This window comes from Castor canadensis, chromosome 18, assembly GCF_047511655.1.
Source record: "Castor canadensis chromosome 18, mCasCan1.hap1v2, whole genome shotgun sequence".
NCBI classification, from domain to species: domain Eukaryota; kingdom Metazoa; phylum Chordata; class Mammalia; order Rodentia; family Castoridae; genus Castor; species Castor canadensis.
In genome coordinates, this window is record NC_133403.1 from 16,328,982 (window position 1) to 16,344,103 (window position 15,122).

Below are 15,122 nucleotides of genomic sequence, written 5' to 3' on the forward strand. Positions count from 1 at the left end.
ATCTCTTTATTAATCATGTTCTTTGTTTCACTTTGGTGTTTATACAGTGCTTCTATGGTTTCCTTTATTTCTTCTTTTGCTTTTTCAAATTCTCTGTTTTTTTTGTCTTTGAATTTCTTGAGTGTCCTGTAATAATAGCACTAGTGATATTTAAAATGGAAGGGTGAGAGGAGATGGAAAGCAAACAAGTTAAAGGAAAAGGGAAAAAGAAATAAACAAGTAGAAAAAAGAATACAAAGATACAAACAAAAATTTTTTCAAAGATATAAACAGGAAGAGACAGTATATGAATCAATTGTAAGCTGAAAAGGCATTAGAGAGACAGAGAGAGGCTTGTAAATAAAAAATAAAAAATAAAAATAAATAAATGAAAAAAATATACAAATCTCCTAGTTCAAATGAAATAAAGTTTCAGTCTTAATAATTTTGGTGTTTGTCCCTCAGCCTACGATCCTGAAGATGGTGCATCAGAAGTAGTTCTGTGGTTGTCTCATCAAAGGGGAAAATCAAATAAAACAAAACTGAACAAAACAACAACAAAAAAAACCCCACAAAGTGTCCCAAGTTCAAATGCAATACAGTTTCAGTAAGTTTTTCAACATGCAGGTGTAGTTTGGTTGTTGTCTCATCAAAGGCAGGGAGAGAGAAAAGAAAAGAAAAAAAAAAAAAGAGTCTGAAGACAGTTCTGTGAATGGCTATCTGTGGCTATGGCTTGCCTGCCTGCTGCTGTCAGCGTACTGTTGCTGGAGGCTTTATTTATGCAGATCTCAGTGGTGAGACTAGCACTCCCCTGGCCCTGCATTCTTCGTTTACTGTGAGTTCTCCTGTTTGCGAGACACTGCTACAGGCTTTCCCCTTTCCAAGCACACTGGGGAAAGTGACACTACACCCACTTTCTCAGGCTGGCATGTTTATTTACAGCTCATGTGGGAAGTGGGCCTTTTCTCCTCTCCTGTGGAGTTTTCCTCCCACTGCCACTTTTACAAGCTTTCCCACTCTTGATTGCTGGGTGTGTGCTGGTGCTCCTGCCTTCTCTGGCCCAGCTTGTTTGTTTACTGCTCACATGGGAAGTGGGTCTTCCCCCCTCTTCTGTGGAGTTTGCCTCCCTCAGCCACTTTTTTTTCTCTTTTATTTTATTTTATTTTATTATTCATATGTGCATACAAAGCTTGGGTCATTTCTCCTCCCTGCCTGCACCCCCTCCCTTACCACCCACTCGGCCCCCTCCCTCTCTCCCCCACCCCCTCAATACCCAGCAGAAACTATTTTGCCCTTATTTCTAATTTTATTGTAGAGAGAGTATAAGCCATAATAGGAACGAACAAGGTTTTAAAACCTTTCCTGCTCCTGGTTGCTGGGTGTGTGCCACCACTTCTGCCTTCTCTGGCCCAGCTTATTTATTTATAGTTCAGTGAGGGATTCCCCTCCCCCCTCTTCAGCACTCAGGGCACCCCACACTCTTTGCTATGTGTCGTTTTTGTTGTTATTGCTTATTACTCAGTTTCTCATTTTTTCCCTGGGTGGGAGTCAGTCTATCCAGGGGCCTATGCTGATCTGGCCCAGGGTTGACTGTGGGAGTACCACATACCGCTTAGCTCACCTTGTGGTCCACATCTTCCCAAGTCGTCTGGGTGCTGGTGTCTGGAGGTGGTGTGGGATCCCTCCTGGTTTCTCTGTTTAATGTGAAGTGGAGATGCTCTGCACAGGCTGGAGTTGTGGAGGAGTCAAAGTTTTGCCTCTTCTTGGTGGTTTTTCCTGTAAGGTGTGTATCCAGCATCTCTCCAAGATTTTACTTTAGGAGGCATGCTTTCTGCTTCCTCCCTCTAGCTGCCCAAAAATTATTTTAACAGCTTTTAAATTATATCAAAAGAGATAATATGAGTATCTTATTTGTAAGACATAAATAAATTAACAAATGACAACACAAACTCACAAACATGCACACTCACTCACACACACATACACAGACTCACACACAAAGAACACTCACACACCCTCACCTTCACACAGTACACTCACAGACTCCACACAATGAGACACTCCCACACAAACACACTCACACACATACACTTACACACACTACTACACATAACAGACTCTCACATATTCACACACTCACATACACACACATACACACAAAAAAGGTCAGATACTGTCTCCTACATACACACTGACACCTGTCATTTATGGCTCATCACTCTGAGCATAGAGTTGGAGACTTCAAGAAGGACATTTCTCACAATAATGGATTAATTTTAATAGCAATTTGTATTGATCAGTTGGCTTGCCTCTACATGCATATACAAATGCTTGGGCCAATGAATAGGGCCCTCCAAACTAACAATATTGCAGGTACTCAAGTGTGTACATGGAAAGGCAGAACCTCCAGGAACGATGTACACATTCAGGGGAATAAAACAAAAAAAACTAATACACTTTTGTGTAACAGTAAGGAAAAATAAATACAGACCAGGCCAAAGAATTTGGAAAGTCACGCCAAATCTCTCTTTTTAAAATGAAGTTTCACTCAGAACACAGTGACACCATAATTACTGCTCTATGATCCAGAATATACACATTCCCAAGGCAAATTTATCACATTATTTTTGTTGGAGCAGAGGAGAAGTGGAAGCAGGGGAATCATCAAATTGGCTCTGAACATGCTTTCATATCCACCCAGCAAAACTGATTCCAGAGCAACTTAGTAAGGCTTCCAAGCCTGGCAATGTGGGTTAGTGCCCTAGGGGGACTGCAGCCCTTTGTGTTGGTAAGTTCTTTGCTGATCTCCAGGATGGTGAGGACCAGGTCCTAGCTGGACAAAGACAGGTACACAGGGATTGCAGTCCCTTGTAGCCATTGATGATCCACTGGAAATTGTGCCTCTGCTCCTCAGTACAGTCACTGCACTTGCAGAAATAATCATGAAGTCACTGTATCCTGATGCCCATCAGTAGCAGCATACTTCTGGCAGTGAGCTGCCATGATGGTGGGCCAGAATCAAGCAAGGTCCACCTCATAGGTGTGGAAGTCCTTCTCCTGCAGCTGCTGTACAGGGGTTCAAGGTCAGGGACTTGTTGGCCATCAAGCCCAGGTGGTCCAGGATGGCCACCATTCCCACACAGGCCTTGCTCATGGCAAACAGTATGGCATCCTGTTGTGTGCCAATTTCTGTTCTTGAACTGCAGCTCTCTCACCTCCAGGAGCTCATTGCCCAGCACCAGCTGCAGTGCTTTCAGGGGGAGAGGAGGATAAGAGAGGATAAGGGTGTGAATATGATCAAAGAACATTATATGCATGTATGGAACTATCACAACAAAACCTCTCTGTACAATTAATATATGCAATAAAGAAAAAATAAAATACCTGGAAAAATGCCATGGATGTATCTCAGAACTAGAGTACTTGCCTAGCTCATGTGAGTCCATGGATCATATTTCCAGACTACAAAAACTCTTCATTGAAAATTAAAATGAGTGAAATTATCCAGGTACAATGGCTCATACTTGTAATCCCAGCTACTCGGGAGATGACTATCATGAGGATCACAGTTGGGAGTCAGCCCATGCAAAAAGTACATGAGATCCCTCTTCAACAAATAAAAGCTGGGAATGGTGGCAAATTATGAGAATGCTGGTCCAGGCTGAATTGGGCAGAAAAATCAGACCCTATTGGAAAAATGACTAAAGCAAAAAGGGCTGAGGGCATGGCTTAAGTGGCAGAGTGCCTGGTAAGTGCAAGGCAACGAGTTCATGCCCCAGTACTGCAAAAAACAAAGAGAGAGGGAGAAGGAGGAGAGGGAGAAAATTCATAACTATAGTCTGGATGCTGCTTACTTAGGTTGTTGGACTGAAGACCAGAATTTGAACTTACTATTAGATTCAATGGCATGTTTTTTACACTGTGCTCATGTGCCATCTCTAGTAATCCTAGGTTTATTATCCTAAATTGGCTCATTACCAAGCAAAGCAAAAGGTAATACTGGGTTATCTCAGTATGTTTAAAATCACACATACTGGGTAGCATCAGGTCATCTTCTTGGCATACAAATAGTGATCTCTTCTCTCTTACTCCATTGAAGGTGTGTTCAAGAGATTAAGAGACATGAAGAGGGAGGACTCAAAAGTCCTCAAAAGTCTCAGTATGGAAATTCCTCATTCAAGACTATGTCTCTGGGGCTGGAGTAGTGGCTCAGGTGGTAGAGCACCTGCCTAGCATAAAAGGCCATGAGCACAAACCTAGTACTTCCAAAAAAAAAAGTATATGGATCTGAGTGCTGAGTGTGTAGGTCAGTGATAGCACATTTGAATAACATGTGAACAAGACCCTGGGTTGAACCCCTAGCACTGCAAAAAAACCAAAACAAAACTAAACAGAAAAATACATCTCAGGGCAGGGGTGTAGCTCAGAGCTAAAACACTTAGCTTAGCATGTTTTACTTTGACTCCAAGAAAACCAACAAACAAACAAAACCTCAAGTAGTTCAATGGCATTTGGGGCAATTTTATAGGACTTTAGTTTTCGGTGCTGGGGATTGAAACCAGGAAGCATATGTTTAACCCCAGTTCCAAATGGCTTCTTTTTAAACTCATTTGACTGCTATAAATTCATGAGAGGTAGGGAAAGGAAGATTGTAGCTGCAATAAAGACAAAAATTCATAATACTCAGTCAAAATCCTCCAAAAGCTGTCCTTTAAAAATCAGGATTTGTGCTTATGTAGTAGGGTGCTTGTCTGGCAAGTACAAGGCCCTGAGTTCAAACTCCCGTCCATGAAAAAACAAACAAACAAAAAACAGAAGGAAGAAAAAATCATAGTGATTTAGACTTTTTGGCATTGCCTTATGTGGTGTTTCCTCCTTACTTCAATACTTGAACATGGTAGAGCTTCAACCCTTCACACTGAGCAAACTGGAGCCACACGACCTCAGGTGCCCAAAACTGATAATAAAGTTATGAAAAGTATGTGGCCTATGGCAGTTTTTTTTGGTGGTAGTGTGGTATGAACTCACAGCCTTGCACTTTGCATTTGCTAGGCAACTGCTCTACCTCTTGAGCCAGTCTACCAGTCCATTTTTATTGCTTATTTTTAAGATAGGGTCTCAATTTATGCCTTAGCTGACATACACCATAATGTTCCTATTTGTGCTTCCCTGCATAGCTAGAATGAAACGTACACATCTCCACTCCAAGCTCTTGATAAGATGGGATCTTATGGGCTTTTTTGACCAGACTGGCCTACAACCTTGATCCTCCTGATCTCTAGCTACTTAGGTGACCTGACCTCTGTGCCTGACTGGGAAATTCGTACTGAATTAGCCATCCCTGGAACTTTTTTCCTTTCTGAGACTATGCAAGTCTCACCAGTTTGTTAGACTTAAGTAAAATAAATAGATAAGATTCTTTCAGTGACGAAAAGAAAGTGCTTGATGATTATCCTCTATTCAAAAATGTTTACCTCCACTGAGCTATTTATGTATGTATTTTATTTTTGTTACTGAGTATTGAACCCAGGTCTTTACACTGCTAAGCCTGTGCCCTCCCACTGAGTTGCACCTCAGCCTTCAATGAGCTTTTTAAGACTAATAGTCATACACTAATCACTAACAGCTGACCTTCCATATCCCAAACCCCCACACTTATTCAGGTATAGATTGATGGGCACATTCATCAAATTCACAGACCTTAAAAGACACAGAAGCCTCTGAAGACAGAAGACAACCCTACAAAATCACTGCATCCTATTACAGCAAGCTGCCCATTTATACATGGTGCCAATTTATGGAGAAAATGGCTGGCCTCTGGAATTGTAAAAGACACCTGAAGTTAACAGCAGGACCTGGGCCTTGAGCTCACCTGGACCAAAAAATGATGGCTTCACCTTGTTGAGCCTGGTCTCCTTGGAAACCAAAAATATTCCAAGCCTGCCACAATTCCAGAGGCTTCCTCAGAGTAGATTCACTTTATGTGAGGACTGTGCTCTGAAATAGTGAGAATTGACTTTAGATGAAATCATTTTATACTCCATTAGATATTGAGATTACATTAGTAATTCTATAAAACATTCTCAGCTATCCATGGTGGTACACACCTGTAAATCTAGCACTCTGGAAACTGTTGCATGAGGATCATGAGTTTGAGGCCAGCCTGAGTTACATCGTGAGACCCTGTCTAAAAAAAACAAATATAATTAATTTAATTAAGATAAAGCCTCTGTGGTGCCACAGTATCTCACAGTATCTCACCTTCTATTTGCCTTTTTTTTCCTTCCTTCAAACATTATCGTCTTGGCCTTTCATGGGGGAGTGCTTTGGCCCATTTAATCCTTTGTCTAGTGCAGTTTGGGGTGCTTTGCATCATCCTTAACTTCTGCACCCAGAAAATGCCAGTAGCGTTTTTCACCAAGTGGTGGCAACAGAAAATGTCTGGTTCACTAAGAAGTAAAATAAACCAGATTATCTACCACAGAAAAATGACAGCTATAGACATTTCACATTAGTATCACTTCCATTTTAACTGTCCTTTTATACTCTGTTGAGTTTCTCACTTAGTACCAGTTGTGGCACAGACTGTTAGATGTTAGTCACAAACCTGTCTTCTCCTTCTGGGCCCACAAATAAATTATATTTTCCAGTTTTACTCAAAGAAGTTATGGCCTGTAACTATTTTCTAACCAATGAGTAAAATGGTCACTTCCACACTGAGCTCCTAAAATCTCTAAAACTTGACTCTCTCCATGTTCCTTCTACATTCTTGGAAGGCTTGGGTTGGAAATGACAGAATCACCTGGTGGAAGGGGGTCTGGATACCAGAAATGCTAACTGGAGTTGCAGTACCTGAATAGACATACCCTTCTTGAATGTTAAAATAAAAAGTATCCTCTACATTGTTTATACTACTGAGACTGTGGGGTTCAGCTGACATGGCAGCTACTGTTTTTCCTCACCTGCCCTCTACTTTCTACATGTGTTCTCACAGTGAATGCTCCTTTATTTTCACTCTTCAGTCATTCTGCCACTCCTGTTTTGTGTTGGATATTTTCAACTAGGATCTCACAAACTATTTGCCTGGGACTGGCTTTGAATCTTGATGTTTCTGATCTCTGCCTTCTGAGTACTGGGATTATAAGAATGAAGTGCCTGACTCCCTTGCTATTCTTGTAACTATTTTTCCTGTTATGCATGCCTTGTTTATGGCTACTGCTTATGTTTTTAAAGCTTTCATGACTGTGTACAAAAAACAAACCCAGACTCAAACTCAATTTCTCACTTCTGACACTGATATGTGGGAGTTTCTCTCCACAAAGAAAGAACAAGCAAGAAATTCTGCACTGACAGGTATGCCCTCTAATACAGTGCCACCTTGACACTATCTACCTGGTGCTGGAATCAGATTCTACAGGTTGAGAGCTCAGTCCCCAATACTGACCCTCCTGTCCAACTCAATTCAGATGTCAGTCACAAGCCCCAGGTTGTTTATTCTGTGGTGTGTGTGGCTATGTATTGGGCTTCCCACAACCCCTTTTTTGGTTTCCATGAATGTAACTGACTCACAGAATTCCAGGAAACACACTTAATAATTTATTATAAAGAGTATCACAAAGGTTACAGTTGAAGAAACACATCAGGCAGATAAAGGAGAAAGTGCTACAGAGCTTCCATGGCCTTTCTGGGTGTGTGATCTCCAATAATATCCATGTGGTCAGCTGTATAGACTATCTAGACGCTGTGCTTTTGGATTTTTATGGAAACTTCATTGCGTACACATTGACAACATGTAAAAATGTGATTGGACATAGTCTGATCAAATGCTTGATGGATGAGTGAGGAACCCACCAATGCCTGTGTACTCAGATGCCTGAGCCTCTCTATGTGGCCTGCATTCCTCAGGACATCTGAAATGGGGGTTTCATAACACACTATCAAATATGGCAGGTCAGAGAATATCTTTATGGCCAGATACAAAACAAAACAAAAGGGCAGAGGAAGAGCATACTTTTAGTTTTTATGAACTGCTTTGGAGATGGAGTTATGAGCCAAGAGCTATGTATGAAATCATATATACATAAATGTCAAGAGACTTGACTGGATTCTGATATGTCCAAATACCTTTTCTTTCCCCTCTTAGCTCCAACTCTTCTATTTATTTCATGTTTATGTAACAAAGGACATCTACTTTACCACAAAACAAATACAAGTTTCCTTAACCTAAAGATGTGAATAAAAGATTAAATGTTTCATAAGTTTCTGTATCTAACCTAAATGTACAGAAATGAAGATTATCTCCTTATGTCTAAGTAAGTTGTTGGTATTGCAGAACTTTCAAGAATCCAAGTATAGGAGCTGCTACATCTTAGAACCAAATAGTCTTTCCTGTCAAGCACAATCTAATTTTTACACTTTGAGTTCTTATTAATAAACCACCTGTTTTTTATATTTGTACATACAAATTACTCCCTTACATTTATATATTCTTATCCTTTGTCTTTATTAAATGGTTATCATGGTTGGACATAATTGTCCATGGATATAATTCTAGCCACTCAGGAGGCAGAGATTGGGAGGAGTTCAGTTCAAGGCCAGCTTAGGCAAAATGTTCCCAAGACCACATCTCAACCAACAGCTAGCTATGGTGATATGTTTATGTAATTTCAATTACATGGGAAGGGTAAATAGGAGAATGTTGGTCCAAGCAGCTGAACATAAACAAAATCCTATTTGAAAAGTAACTAACCCAGACTCATGGTGGTGTCCTCAAGTGGCAGAGCACCTGACTAGCAAAGCACAAGGCCCAGACTTCAAACCCCTGTACAACCAAAAAAGAAAAAGGGATAGCATGAATTTTAAATTATAATTGTATAATATATTTTTAGTGCCCTAATTTTCAAGTAAGTTAGTTCTCAGACCAATCTTAAATTTCATGCTTTATGGGGAGAGACCTTTAGAAATATTTTATGAGAAACTAATATTTTAAACTTGGCAATATAACTTTAATGCTATAAAAGTGTATACTATGTAATTATACAAATATTACATATAAATATATACTTATTCATATAAATTTATCTATGCATTATATACAGCTATAAATGACTACTCATACATATTATGAAACTATAACTAAGATTTAACAGAGTTTAAAAGATTTGGCTACACCCTCCTAATCATGGGTATGTATTGATTGGGTTTCAAACTCATCTGTTTCCTTTGTGATTTCATATCTTTATTGTGGCAATGTCTGAGTTATTACTGGTGTAAAACTCACAGTTTATATTTAAAGTGTTAAATGATAAACAGAGCCTGCACATGGGAGACTGTTATAGCACATGACACAGTGTCAGGTTCACATCTGTACTGTACTATCCTTTGGTTCCCACCAATTACCTACTGGCTCCCAGGCTTGAGCCAGAGGCAGGGACCTACACTGCTCTGAATGAGTCACACTTTGCCATGCCTTTGTGCACTTGTCCAGGCTAGTCTGTACAGAGCACCCGCCCAGTCCATCACTTCACCAGTCAACTCTTTTCACAGTGAGTAAAGACTTCACCTCCAAGACCCTTCCTTTCCCTGGCATTCCTAAGACATGCTCACTTTCATCAAAAGCACTTAGACTGTCCTGAAATCTCTGAAAGAGAGGGACTGTGACTTGGAAACACCCAATCTGGTGGGTGTCAAAGACATGAACTCAATAACATTCTGTGAGAATCACTGTGCTGAGCTCGTTTCTTATCTAAGATATAAAATAAACAGTTCACATAATGTTTAGTAAGGTGTACTCATCACAAGGAATTGTGCCAAGGATAGGGAATGTGGACAATATGAAGAATAGTCATCAAATTCTTCAACTAACTATATAGTACTACCCAGCAACCTTGACTGTAATAACAAGAGTACACAGAGAAGTGCAAGGAGGTAGGCAACTCTTGCTTAAAGAGCTATGAAGAACCTCTTTGGGTTAGGTTTTAAATGATTAAGGGGAATTTCTTCATTAAAGAACATGGTATATTCATAACCATGGTGTGGAGGTATGAAAGTATGGGAACTTAATGTTATTTTCCTTTAATTAGAAAAATAAAATGTACTTGGTCTGGTGGAGTGCCTCAAGCAGTAAAAGAACCCTGAGTTCAAACCCCAGTGCTGCCAATAAATAAATAAAATACACTTGTAAAAATTAAGAAGTTGAGCTGAAGGTCCAATTAGGTGGTCAACATTTGCTTGGCATGTATGAGGCCCTGGGTTTGATTCCCAACACCCCCTCAAAAATCCAGTTTTCTTACTTTCATACTAAGTAAACACTGCAATACCTGTTTATGGTGGTGGGGAGGTGGTTGAGATCTGAACTCAGGACTTCAGCTTGCAAAGCAAGCACTCCACTGCCTGATTCACACCATGAGTCTGTTTTGTCCAGTTAATTTGGAGCTATTTGCCCAGGGCTGGCTTTGAACCAAGATCCTTCTGATCTAAACCTCCTAATACTCTTGGCTAGATAACAGGTGTGAGCCACTGGCAAGAGGATATATAATGGGCAAAGGCTTCTTAATACCTTCATGTAAAAGGCTCCTCTGAGGGGTACCATGCAAACTGGTTCAAATAGCGAAGCTCCTGCCTAGCAAGTAAAAGGTCCTAAATTCAAACCACAGAACTACCACCAAAAAAAATAAAATAAAAAATAAAAAAGAGAAACAGGTCTTTCAAATGGCTTAAGTGTGAAGACACTGTGGGGATCTATCTACAGCACATACCCAGGACAAATTTGCCCAGGAACACCACACCCCTGGCCTTGTCTAGACATAACTGCCCTGATCACCCCCTGTACCCCCAGGTTCACAATGAACCACATTTCCTGTATGTAATTGCATGGCTTTCCTGCACCACCCACTACTCCCTCTGCATTCTCATGCCACTTGCTGCCCATCATCTGTGCCCCACATGCACACTGATAGGTTGCCTTCTGTCTTCCCATTGGTTGCAGACCAGATCCAGCCAGGGCAAGCAGGAAACTCTTGGGTCTCCACTGCTCTCATGAAGAAGGAAGTCAGATTTGGGGAGGGGACATTTCCAAGTATGTCTTCTTTGGGAATTCACCCTCAGCCAGCATTTCCTTCTACTTTCTGGTAACACTTTTTATGAAAGGTTAGAACTAGATGATACTAAGATTTCCCTGTTTAACCTACAGTGCAATTTCATTTTCATTAGTGGACCCAACTAATAGAATGTCCTCAGGTCCTATGATCAAGGAAATGTGAATGTGTACTATTAATATTTCTATACTGTTATTATAAATAAGAAATATGCTTTCAAAGTATCAATGGCTTAAAGTAACCAAAAAACACACATTCATCTGTGTGTATATGAGAGGGGGTACATAAGATTGAACTCAGGACTTTAACCTTGCAAAGCAGGTATTCTACTATTGAGCCATAACTCCAGTCTATTTTTCTCTGGTTATTGTGTACACAAGGTCACATGAACTATTTGGCCAGGATGGCAACTTCCAGTTCAATGGAATCACTGTGATATCACCTGGTAGAAAAATTCCTTCTTTTGGAACTAAGACTCAAGGCTGGGCATGGTGGCTCACACCTGGAATCTTAACTATTAGTGATGTGGAGTCATGAGGACTGCAGTTCAACGCCAGATTGGGCAAAAGTTTAGGAAGGTCCAATTTCAACCAATGGCATGCATTTGTCTTCTCATGCTACATGGGTAGAGACAGAGGTTCAGGCTGGCCTGGGAAAAAAGGGAGACCCTATCTCAAAAACTAAAGAAGGTCAGAGGCTTGGCTCAAGTGGTAGAGCATCTGCCTAACAACTTTCAAAGTCCTGATCAGGTTCATCCTTGGTACCACCAAAAAAAAGGCAAACAAAATCCTAACCAATGTAAAAATAATTGTTGTGGTTAAAGTGGTTGAACATCTGCCTAGCCATGCAAGGCCCTGACTCCAACCTCCAGTAGAACCAAAAAACAAACAAACAAAGACCTGTAGGGCAACTACCAAGGCAATGGAAGTAGGATGATTGTGGTTGGACGCCAACCTGGGCAAAGGTATTGAGACCTGTCTCAAAAACAAGCTGGAAGCCAGGTGCTGGTGACTTACACCTGTAATTCTACAGAGGCTGGTATTGGGAGAGGCTGAGATCAGGAGAATTCTGGCTTCAGGACAGCCAAGGCAAGAAAGCTTGTGAGACACTACCTTAAGGAAAAATGCTGGATATGGTGGCTTACAACTGTCATCCCAGGGATAGCAGGAACCTTAAAAGAGGAATATCATGGTCCAGGCTGGCTTGAGCAAACATACTTATCTCAAAAACAACCACAGCAAAAAGGAATGGAGACATTGTTCAGCTGGTAGAGTGCCTGCCTAGCAAGTGTGAAGTCCTGAGTTCAAACCCCAGTTAAGAAAAAGAAATTCTAAGCAAACAAAGCTGTGTGTGGTGCCACATGCCTGTGGTCCCAGTTACTCAGGAGGCAGAGGATCAGAGCTGGCCTGAGACAACGATGAGACCTTTTCTGAAAAACAAACAAAATATATGGACTGAAAGCCTGGATTAAGTTGTAGAAGCCTTGAGTTCAAACCCTAGTATAGACAAAAAGAAAAACAAAACAACAACCAAGACCTAAGACCTCTAAACCAGCAGAGCACAGCATAAAGAGAACAAGAAGCAAAAATTTTTCCACTAGATGAAAAGGGGTAATGGGGAGAGGTAGAATTTCCATTTCTATCCCTTAAGTCTTGGCAAAGGGAGACACTCCACCACGTATTGGAAACAGACATCCTCGTGGAGAACTTTTTCCCAATACAGCAAAATTCTATCTCTTTTTTTTCCTTTCTTTCTTTTTTTTGGTGGTACTCAATTTGAAATCGGGTCTCATGCTTGCAAGGCAGGCACCTTACCACTTGAACCACTTTGACAGCTCTTTTTGCTTTGGCTATTTTTGAGGTACGTATTTTTGCTCAGGCCAGCCTGGACCATGATGTTCCTCTTTTAAGGTTCCCGCTATTCCTGGGATGACAGTTGTAAGCCACCAAAGGACAGTTATAAGCCACAACTAGGATTACAGATATGAGCACTGGTGCCCAGTTGTCTCTGAATTTTCAAAAGGCCATTACTGTATGCAAGATGGTAAGGAACCTGGTAAGATGGCAAACTCCATGAGCACAGGCTGTTGCCACAATTCATTTGCAGGTAAGGGAGTTCCTTGAGCAGTAACCATGCTGTGCTGAATACCACGAGGATAGGTAAGTCACTGTGTTCTGTCCACAGATACAGCCTGGGCAGAAGCAGTGTCTGTAGGGAAGGCAAATTTTTTTTTTCTTTATTGATATATTCATATGTGCACACATTGTTTGGGTCATTCCTTCCCTCTGCTCCCCACCCCCTCCTCCCAGCCAGTGCCCCTTGCTTCCAGGCAGAACCTGTTCTGCCCTTTCCTCCAATTTTGTTGGAGAGAAGATACAAGAAGTAATAAGAAAGACAAAGCATTTTTGCTAGTTGAGATAAGGATAGCTATACAGAGAGATTCCTAGTATTGTTTCCATGCACAAGTGTATTACAACCCTAACTGATTCATCTCTACCTGACCTCTTCACTAATTCCCAGTCACCTTCCCATATTGACCTCTGTCACTTTAAGGTTACTGTATTATTTCCTCTGCAGTAGGGACACCAAATACTTTCTAGTTTTGTGTTTCTTACATATCCACATACCTCCCATATGTGTTCTCCCCTTATCATGTGACCCAAGTCCAGCCACATTAGTATATTTGCCATAGGTCTAAAGTCTGAATATAAGACAGAACATATGACTTTTGGTCTTCTGAGCCTGGCTAACTTCGCTCAGGATAATGTTCTCGAATTCCATCCATTTCTTGTGAATCATAAGATTTTATTCTTCTTCATGGCTGAGTAAAATTCCATTATGCATAAATACCACATTTTCTTGATCCATTCTTCAGTAGTGCAGCATCTTGGTTGTTTCCCTAACTTAGCTATTGTGAATAGTGCTGCAATAAACATAGGTGTGCAGGTGTCTCTTGAGTAACCTCAGTCATGTTCCTTTGGGTATATCCCTAGGAGTGGGATTGTTGGATCATATGGCAGATCTATGTTCAGTTTTTTAAGAAGCCTCCATACTGTTTTCCTCAGTGGTTGCACTACCTTTCATTCCCACGAGCTGTGTATGAAGGTCCCAGAAGACAAATTTTTATGTAGAGGAAGTTTCTTTTTCTGTAACAACAGTGCTGCTTCCATCATCAACTTACCACCAGGTAGTGGACCAATCACTCCAGGGAATTGTGCCTTATCAGGAGTTCAATGTTGGTTTCTCCTTTTGTCAATTTGGACATTCAAACAGTGACTATACTCATGTTGACCTAGACGAATGAAAGTCCATTTTGCTGAGCCACTGCATAACCTCTATCCTGCCAGCATGGCCACTTTGTTCATGAGCCCATGGATCTGCTGAAAGAGACTGACTGGTATTCACATCAAGGAACATAGCATATACTTGATTGTTAAGACTCCTCCATAGTCCTCCAATCTTTCTCTCCAACCTCAGTCTGAGTAGTTTGTAAACAGTGCAGGTATGAACCATTCTTTGAGAAAGTGAACCCCAACGAACAGTCCACAAAAGACAAAATGTTCTTGATGCAACTTACTCCTTTCTTCCAGTTCACGAACAAGTCCAGGTTGCCTGGAAGCCCCTGAGTTCTGTGACTCACCTTTGAATCTCGGTAACAAATTTTCCTCTGATTTAAAGCAGATTCTGTGTTATTTTACTTGTAACAAAAAGTGTTTTAACTACCTAGAAATTATAGTGATTCTCTATGGATTATGGTAACTTTTGTCACATAAAAGTAATTCTGAAGGAGATTCTGTCCTGTGGATTGTTGCCTATAATCCCAAAACCTATTCCTTTTCCTGAAGATATCTGTCGTTATGTTAGGACAAAGTGAAGTCACAATTGCCCATCTCTGTTGGTTATTGAACATAAAAACTGGAAATGACTCAAAAATAAAATAAAGTCTAATAATGCATGAATGTATGTGAAATATGCTGGAATGATGGAAAAAAGTTGAATCACAATTCTTATTACATTTCATAAATTAAAAGGGTTCATTAAACCAAA